The 9,686-nt window shown below is 37.5% G+C and overlaps 1 long non-coding RNA gene across 1 annotated transcript; it reads left to right on the top strand.

Annotated features, from left to right (window-relative positions):
• The first annotated feature begins 2,836 nt into the window (after nt 1-2,836).
• LOC149311156 (uncharacterized) lies at nt 2,837-8,177 on the top strand. Its single transcript, XR_016281609.1, has 3 exons — nt 2,837-2,980; nt 6,815-6,853; nt 7,982-8,177. It is a non-coding gene; the product is annotated as an uncharacterized LOC149311156 (long non-coding RNA).
• Nucleotides 8,178-9,686: the final 1,509 nt, after the last annotated feature.

Here is a 9,686-nt window from a genome sequence, read left to right as displayed (position 1 = left end):
TTGAATCAAAAGTATAAGAAATGATATCAAGGGTGAGATCCAGATAAATTCTAACTCTCATTGATTCTAATAAGGAATAATGAGCATAGTCTTGAAATCAAGATTCCATTGCAGAGACAGACATAGCAGGAAACTATGATTTTTCCACAACAAATTCAGGCTCATGTTGTTTCCCTTTTCATTCTTTGGTGTGTCGGCAAAAAAGACCAAAGCCTTTTGCTTACTCTTTCAAAAAAAAAAAAAACAGTTTTGCATTACTTCAAAACTTAGAAAACTGTCATTTGTTGCACTTTGAGGAAAAGCCAGGATCTGAAACTACAATATGACTTACACTAATAAGCTACAGTACAGTTCTTGGGAGTGAGAAGAAAAATGTCATATTTTTAATGATCTAAAATGAGAGACTTTATTTGCTATTTAGACAGCTAAATGTTTCCAGATATACGAAGAAAATGGCTTTTATTTTAAATGTCGCTGGACCAGTTTCTTCAGATAATAAGCTATATGGGGAATTTTGCTTACTTGGGAGCTAGCTTGAAACAACAAAGCTTTGATATCAAGAGGGTGGGTTTGTGCAGATCTTTTAATGCCATTCTTTCACATTGTCTTAACTACAAAATATAGTGTTTGGATTTTGTGAGGAAAATTATATTTTTCTTTCTTATAGAAAAAAAAGTTGCAAAATTATCATTTTCAACTTCAAGCCAGATGTGCATACCTGCAAACAGAGTTCTCATTATTCAAGTATACAGGTATTATTCTTTATAACCCCAAATTCAGGACTCTAGGTGACTTACAAATTAAAACTAGTTCTATATATAAATATATAATCTTAGTAGATGACCTAAGCTGGGAACTGACAAGGGGGAATGTGTCCCTTTTGGTTCTCTTGGACCTCTCAGCAGCTTTTGATTCCATTTACCATAGTATCCTTCTGAGTCGTCTTGCTGGGATGGTGCTTGAAGGTACTATTCTACAGTGGCTCTGTTCTTTCCTGGAGGGATGATCTCAGAGGGTGGTCATGGAAGTATCCTGTTTAACTATTTGGCCACTGGCCTGTCAATTTCTTCAGGCTTCTGTTCCCCTATAGCAGGGGTAGGCAACCTGTGGCCCACGGGCCGGATGCGGCCTGGCGAGGCCTTGGGACCAGCCCCAGCCTGGTCCTGCCACCGATTGCCGCCGGGGCCTTTGGCCTCTCGCGCGAGGGGGCATGATGGGGCAATTGTCTATAGAAGCCTCAGAAACATGCATTTATCTTAACATGTTTTTAAAAATCAGCAAATTTTTTCACGTGTCCTCCATTTTTTTTAAAAAAAAGTGTCCTCCATTTGTCCTGATTTATTTATTTATTTAATTTTTTTAAAAATTATTTAATTATTTATTTTTTGGCTTCGGACTGCCAGTTGTCTAAGGGACAGCAACCCGGCCCCTGGCTCAAAAAGGTTGCCTACCCCTGCCCTATAGTGTTTAACATATGCATCAAACTGCTGGGAGAGGTTCTCTGGCATTTACAGGTCAAGTGTTGCCAGTATGCTGATGATACCCAGATCTATTACTCCTTTACATGTAATTCCAAGGAAGCTCTTTCTGTACTAAACTGGTACCTGGCAGCTATAATGGACAGCAAACAAATCGAAGCTTACTCAAGACAAGACAGAGGTGCTTCTGCTCAATCAAAAGACAGATCGGGCGATAGGGATCCATCATGTGTTAGATGGGGATACACTCCCCCTGAGAACACAGGTTCACATTGGGAAGTGCTTCTGGATTTTGTCCTGAGCCTGGAGGCTCCAGTTTCAGCAGTGACCAGGAGTGCACTTACACAGTTAAAGCTAGCACACCAACTACACCTTTTCCTGGAGAAGTCAGATTTGGCCACAGTAACACATGCTGCTTTTGAAAAGTGCTCAGAAACTTCAGTTGGACAAAAGAGCATCAGCCAGATTGTTAAGGGAGTTCCTTTGTTGCAACAACTGCCATGGCTGCCAATCTGTTTCCTGGCACAATTCAGACCAGTGATGCTGACTTATAAAGCCCTGTACAGCTATTTAAAGGACTAAATCTCCCTGTATGAGTTCATCAGAGCTCTAAGATCTTCTGGAGAGGTCCTTCTCTCTGTCCCACCTTCTCAGGCTTCCTTAGAAGGAACAAAGGAAAGGGTCTTCTCAGCTCTAGACTTAGAATTTCCTCCCTAGGGGAACTGGATGGCCCTGTCCTTGCTCTCTTTTTGTTAGCAAGTTAAAACACTTTTATGCTATCAGGCTTTTAGAAACTGACTGAAGTGGGCTTTAAATGCTGTTTGGTACTGTTTTAAGGTTTTATACAATCTTTCAGTTTTAATGTTTTACAGTGTTGAATAGCCTTGGCTTTATAAATTGCTTAATTGCTTTTTTTAAAAATAACATTTATAGTTTTACCTTTATTTAATGTTTTTCCCTAGTTTTAATCTCTTCTGTTTTAAATATGCTATTAGCTGCCTTGAGTCTCATTATTGAGAGAAAGTTGGGATATAATAATAATAATAATAATAATAAATGTTAAAACACAAAGAAGCAACATTAACATGGGATCAAACTATTGTCAACACTAAAAAAGTTAAAACATAAAATTAAAAATGCTGAAAAGCATTTAAAAAAACCAGTACAAATAAAAAAGATACATCCAGAGCTGCCACTACAAATGACAATTTTGCAACTCTAATAATACATTGTCCCTTTCCTTCTGTGTTTTTCATCATCTTCTCAGGAACCTCAACTATCATAACCTCTGATGAAGCCCAAACAATGACTGAGACTGTATAATCTATACCTTCCTATACAACCTTAATTCAGAAGAATACCTGTAGATGCTGTGAGCATGATGGGATATTATACCATGACCCAATTTGTCACTTGAACATTAGATGTAGTTTTTTAAAACAAACTGGTGCCACTATATGAGAAGATGGCTAGTGCTAATTTTAAGAACAATGTTCTTTGAGGTAAGCTGGAAAGTTCTTTTCATTCTTTCATTCCACATCCCAAGATTTTAATGAGATGCTGTCTGTAGCTCTCTGTCATTTTACTGGTTTGCTTTGTTTTCTGCTAAATCATTGAATAACTATATTGCTGCTGTCTTTCACTCATTATTCTTCTGGTAATGCACCTTATGGTGTTTTTGTTTGATATTAGATTGCATATAAATCAGATATTAGATTGCATATAACTCAATATAATACAAAGTCACAAGTTTTCATCACTTTCATAGATGCCTGCATTGTATGTGGAATGAATTATAAACAAAATGTAGCAAATAGATGTTTTTCTTCTTTAACACTTACTGAAAGAAGGATAGGATGAAACAGATATCCTCTTTACAATGAAACACATTAACCACAGAACTCTGTTTTAAAACCCCCAGAGATAATACAAACCCCACATTGCATATAGGACTTTTGAATGCTGAATTATAAACAGATGGTGTGTTTCCATGAGTATAATATTCATCATGAGAGTGATCATACTCTCTTTTCTTCATAAACTTGCTGAGAAATGACAGAATCAAGAATATCATTTTGTTGCATCGGGTGCATTCAGTTATCACAAGAACACAAAGTTCCTGAGAACAAGCCATGACCTATGTCTCTTTGTTGGAGGACAAACAAGCCAGAGTGCTGAGTTTGGATGTCACAATAAACAAACCATGAAGTTCATGGTTTGTTTGGCCTAAAGCCAGGGCATTAGTCAGCATGTGCAGCCATGCTGGTTATCATTCATAGGTCACGAGTGTCCTAGAAGTTATGACACTCAAATTACATTCAAAAAGGCTATACGATAGGATTTTTCTTGAACCACTACAGAAATAAATGCTTATCACCAGAAGCATTTACAGTAAAAATATTGAGTGTATCGAATCATAGAGTTGGAAGAGACTACAAGGACCATCCAGTCCAGACTCCTACTGTGCAGAGATACACAATCAAAGCAGTGGTGGATTATTTTATATTAGCGTTCCTCATAGAATTACACAAATTTGCTGCACAGATAGATACATTTCTTCTATCAGGCAACATTATACAATTTGCATACAGATTTCCTTGACTGACATTTCGTTTAAAAACAAAATCAGCAAAATTAAGGGAAACAACCCCCCTCCCATTTTCCAAAGCATTTTTCTCCTGAAAAAAACTTTTTTAAAAAAAGGATTATGGAATATTTAGTTTTAGAATGGTGAATAAAATGTTTAATTGTCCCAGTTAGCAGGAGGTGCTAACTAGATGCAACTTTTGGTATGGGTCAGGACTATTGTACCTTTAATTACCAAAGAGAAGAGAAGACTTTCACATTGACAGGTCGCCTGTCAAAATTCTTCCTTCTGGTCAGCCCCGACTATGATCCTATGCCTGCCTCCATGAATAGATATCCCAGTGACTACTTTCAAAATTGCTTCTGAGTAAAGTAAACATGCATATGTTTGTCCTGCATTAAAAGCAGCAATATTGACCTATATTAAATGTAGCTGCCATAATTCCCTACACCTTTTAAAGAGATCATTCAAATTATTATTCATTAAAAGCAAGGCAATTAAACTTCTATCTATTTTCCAGTTAAAATGACTATACACTAATTCAGGTGTCGCTTTGTGGGTACTTAATGAAGATAGCTTTTTCTCACAAATAGGTTTAAGCACATCTGCTGGTTCAATATTTGCAATTCGACTGCTGCCAAATTCATCCCTTTAAAGCTGACATGTAATATGCTATTTTACTGAGGAAGAGCAATGGTATTTGTTAATGCTATGGAAATAACATACTACCAAATGCTTTCTTTATATGGATTAGTTGTCATCGCATTTTTGAAAAAGTGTGTGTGTGTGTGTGTGTTAGGCTGCCATCCAAATGAAATAGCAAAGGATTTCCACTTCTCCTTCCATACCCTGTTATTGTATCACTTGGACTCAGATCTAGCCTTTCTTTCGAACCCCCAAATTCTAGAGCTGAAGTTATGGCTGGTATTCAGTACTGCAGTTACAGATTCTATATGTACTGCAGTTACAGAGTCATAACTCATCTGGCCCTAACTGTTTTGTGTTAATCTACATAAATGGCACCCCTGCCCACCCTAAGAGCCAGCAGCTGGATCAGATGAAGGAGGTTCATTCGGCTTCTGATTGGGGTGCAGGGTGGATAACATTTCCACACACACACACTCCTGCCAGTGAACAACATTAAGGAGATTATTGCATGCAACTTATCCGGTCTTTTCCCCAATGGGATACACACACATTTAACTGTCAGTGACAGATCTCCCATGGTCGGGCGTATGCAGCCTGTATGCAACCCAGGTGTATCCTACGGCTTTTCAAGGATGGGAAAATCCCATCCTTGAAAAGCCATGGGTCAAGCATGGGTTACATCAGGCTGCCCATGGCCTGCCTAGATCCAGCCACGTGAGAATGCGGTAAGATCCATCAGTGATAGTTAAATGTGTGTGTATCTCATTGAGTATAAAACGGGATAAGTCACGTGAGATAATCTTCTAAGACAATCAGAAGCAGGACTCCTGTTACAAGTCCTTATGAAAGTTCTCAGATCAGCACTGAGAAGAAGCTTCTCTGTAGTGCAAAAATTCCTTCTTGGTTTTTAATATCAGTGCTGGCATGTGCACTGATAGAACTATGCATCATTATACTGACTTTTGAATATATACTTTGATTTTACCTTCCCTTAACCCACAGCATCAGTCATGGAAGAGAAGCTGAAGAACTTTTCTAACATGAGATGTTGCAATATTAGGTTCTGTAGTTCTCACCTATCTTTAAACACTGAAATAATTAAACTTATCGCACAGCATTCTGATAACGTTCTGGGAACCTAATGAGAGCGGAATGCCATGAACTTTATCACACGGTTTGGTTCCCATCGAGTTCCCATTCTGAGCTCAAAGTGTCCTAACAGCTTTCCAGGGTGAGAACCATAAAAAACAGTTCTCAGCCAGCTCAAACGTTTCCATACCGCTCCAGAAGTTAGTGCGGTAATCCTATCCATTCCCATTCCATCCTCATGTTCTGATTAGCTGGCACAATTTCATTTTCTGTTGTCCTAGAGCGTCTACAAACTCTAATGTTCTTCCAGGTATGATGCGGCGCAATTTTTTTAAAAAATCAGCATGTTAACATGTCGGAAGTTTTTTTCCCCTCAAAGCCAAAATGGTTTCCCCCCACATCATATTTAAACAAATGTTTACATGCAAATTCATATATATATATATATATATATATATATATATATATATTGGTATACACACACACACACACACGCACATGTTTGTGGATATGTATATGTATGTATGTGTGTGTGTGTGTGTGTATTCACATTTGCATATGTGTGTATATAGTATTGTTATTGATATATATACAGTAAACACACACACATATTCATGGAATATGAAATATGAAATATGTTTTATATATATATATATATATATATATATATATATATATATAATGTCCAAAGTATATGTATACAAAATATATTTTATACACACACACACACACACACACACACACACAAAATATATATGTATACATATTTATATAACAGCAGGACGATATGAGAATGTACTCAGCAAAAGTACCCATTCAGAGGGCAGTACTGTGTTATAAAATGTGTTATCATTTTACATTATGTTATCATCCTGTTACTACTTCTCAAATGTGATGAGTCCTGTTCCCAAATCGTTCTCCTACGGAACATTTCCGGGATTCGATGGGAACATTACACGTCCTGATGCAATAACCTCCATTGTTTCTCTTGTCCTCAACTTTATTTTTACAGTTCCCAGCACCAGCTGCAACTTTATATTCCCACCTTCAAGTAAGTTTCTTTTAAATTTCAAGACATATTGAACAACAATAACAACAGAAATCTCCCCCCCCCCCCTTTAGTGCTATGGTGTATCAGTCACATGGCATTTTTGTGCTATAAATATAAAAATGTAAACAAGAAAAAAGGAGAAAAGTTTATCTCCTAATCATAGGACTACCTCAACAAATATGTCCCAGTTGTTGTTTTAAAAAACTCTTTGGGAGAACCCTACCACTGATCCAAGAAATTGCTCTAGCCTGCATTCACACTATGTAATTAATCCAGAGTGAAATCACTTTAACTGCCATGGTTCAATGCTATGGAATTCCAATTCTCTGTTCTAGGGCTCCGAGGTCACAATAAACTATAGTTTGCAGAATTCCATATTATTCAGCATAAGATAGATAGATAGATAGATAGATAGATAGATAGATAGATAGATCATAGCAGTTAAAGTGGTGTCAGCCTGGATCATTTCTGCAGTGTGCAGCCATAAATAGCCTCCAAAAAAAGAATGGAATTAGGGATGCTGAACTGACAACAACCAGCAAACCCCAAAAAGCCATATCATAAGAACTGAATCTTTTTTATATCAATGTGAAATTGCCCATGACCAATAGATAAGATTTCTTTTAAAACCTCTAACCCTCCCTCCACCAAAAGCATGTGGTGAAGAATATCAAAATACTGTAATATGGACAGAAAACGGTATTTCAAGGTAGGGTAGTTACACTAGTCTATTGAAGCAAATGCAATGAATCTTGTGACACCCGAAAGACTAAAACACATTTTATTTGGTACAAACATTTATGGGCTCCAAGCCACTTTATCAGATTCAACTGAGCTGCATCTGATAAAAGGGCTGATGTCTGCAAAAAATAAAACAAATAAAATTTGTTGGTCTTCAAGGTTCTGCAAGACTCTTTGTAGAATAAAAGGAAGCACTGAACCACAAAACACTCTTTACTATACAAAATTTAATCCATGTTATTGGCTAAAGTTACATCAGTGAAATTCAGCCTGAACAAAGTTATAGCACTTCTGTTGTTGATGTCTGTATCTTGGACTTATGCTTGTTTCCATCCCATCCCATGCTGTTCACAACATCTGCTGACCACCATTAATCCAACCCCACAGTTATCTCATCCACATTCTTAATCTCCTGCTATGTGGTAACCTAACTCAAAAACTGAAAGAATTGAATATTGGCCTGAAGAAGAAAAATGAGAAACAACTGAAAAAGCTAATGGGACTGCAGAGCAAACCCAAGAAAGCTGTGAAAATATAAAAGAGCATGTATAAAGAATGAAGGAAGAACAAATCAGTGAGGAAGAGTACAGATGTATAGCCCAAGCTGGCAGGAATTGTATAAAGCAAGCTAAAGCTCAGAATGATCGGAAACCAGCTGGGCAAATAGGGAGCAAAAAAAAAGAGGGTGGGTACAGATACATTCAAAACAAGAGGAAAAAGTTGTGGTGAAGCTTGGAAAGAATGGAAAAATGCTATAATAATAATAATAATTATTATTATTATTATTATTATTATTAAAAGGCAGAATGCCTCAATACCATTTCTGCTTCTGTTTTCTCCCAAAAAGAATGTGCATCCATACATCAGAAAAGACCATGCCAAGGGATCCAGACTGCAAAGCAAAATTGACAAGGGGGTGGTCAGGAATCACCTAGTTAATATAAATGAATTCAAATCTACAGGGCCAGATGAACTGTATCCCAAAGTACTGGAAGAACTTACTGACGTACTCTCTAAACCAAAATGCATTTATAGGATGGGGAAAACTTGGCTTAGCTGCGCTGTACATATGTGAAAAGACTGTGGAATTATTATTGATCATAAACTGAACATGACTCAGCAGTGTGATGCTACAGCAAAGAAAGCAAATAATATTTTAGCCTGTGTTGATAGAACTGTAGTTTCCAAGACAGGAGGAGATTGAAATAATAGTCCCACTGTATTTTACACTAATACTACTACTACTACTAATAATAATAATAATAAAATATAGTTTTATCCCGCTTCTCCAGACAAATCAAAAGATCAAAGTGGCTAACAACAAAAGCATCGGTAAAATATAATCATTGTTATATCCCAAACTCTCCGAAACCCTCCCACCCACAATAAAATACAATTAAATTATTAAACAATTATTAAAACAGTTATTAAAATAGGACAGCGGCAGTTAGAGTAGAAGATTAAACAACTGGTTTAATTAATAGAAGATTGCTGGAAAGTTAATCTGGAAAGGTCTGTTGGAAGAGATATATCTTGATTGCCTTTTTAAAGCAATCAAGACTAGTGATATGTCGGGTATCTTCTGGCAGACTATTCCATAATTTGAGAGCAGCAGAAGAAAAGGCCCTCTGTGTAACTGCAGCCAGCCTAGTTTTGGCTGGTTGCAGTAAATTTTTACTAGAGGACCTCAATGTGTGGGGCAGATTATATGTAAGAAGGCGATCCCCTAAGTGAGCTGGACCCAAGCCATGAAGAGCTTTATTCCAGGAAGGGGTGCAGCTGGCGTATCAACCAAAGCTGATAACAGGCACTCCTGGCTGTAGAATCTGTTTTGGGGAAGTGTGACCCCATCAAGGACCAGTTGACAAACCTCCATACCTGGATTAGAACCTCCAACAACTAGCACCTCCATTTCATCCAGATTCAGTTTTAATCTGTTTTTCCTCATCCAGCCCATTACCACTTCAAGACGTTCATTCAGAGGGGAGATGCCTTCCTTAGTTGAAGCTCTGGTCTGGGGCATGGAGAGGTATAGTTGGGTGTCATCAGTGTACTGATAATACCCTTCCCCATGCCTCTGGATGATCTCCCC

The sequence above is a fragment of the Sceloporus occidentalis genome, unplaced genomic scaffold (genome assembly GCF_023333645.1).
Source record: "Sceloporus occidentalis isolate IW3139 unplaced genomic scaffold, rSceOcc1.0.p SCAF_6, whole genome shotgun sequence".
Taxonomy (NCBI): Eukaryota; Metazoa; Chordata; class Lepidosauria; order Squamata; family Phrynosomatidae; genus Sceloporus; species Sceloporus occidentalis.
Note: the sequence above shows the minus strand (reverse complement) of the source record. Positions and strands in the feature narration are given on the sequence as shown.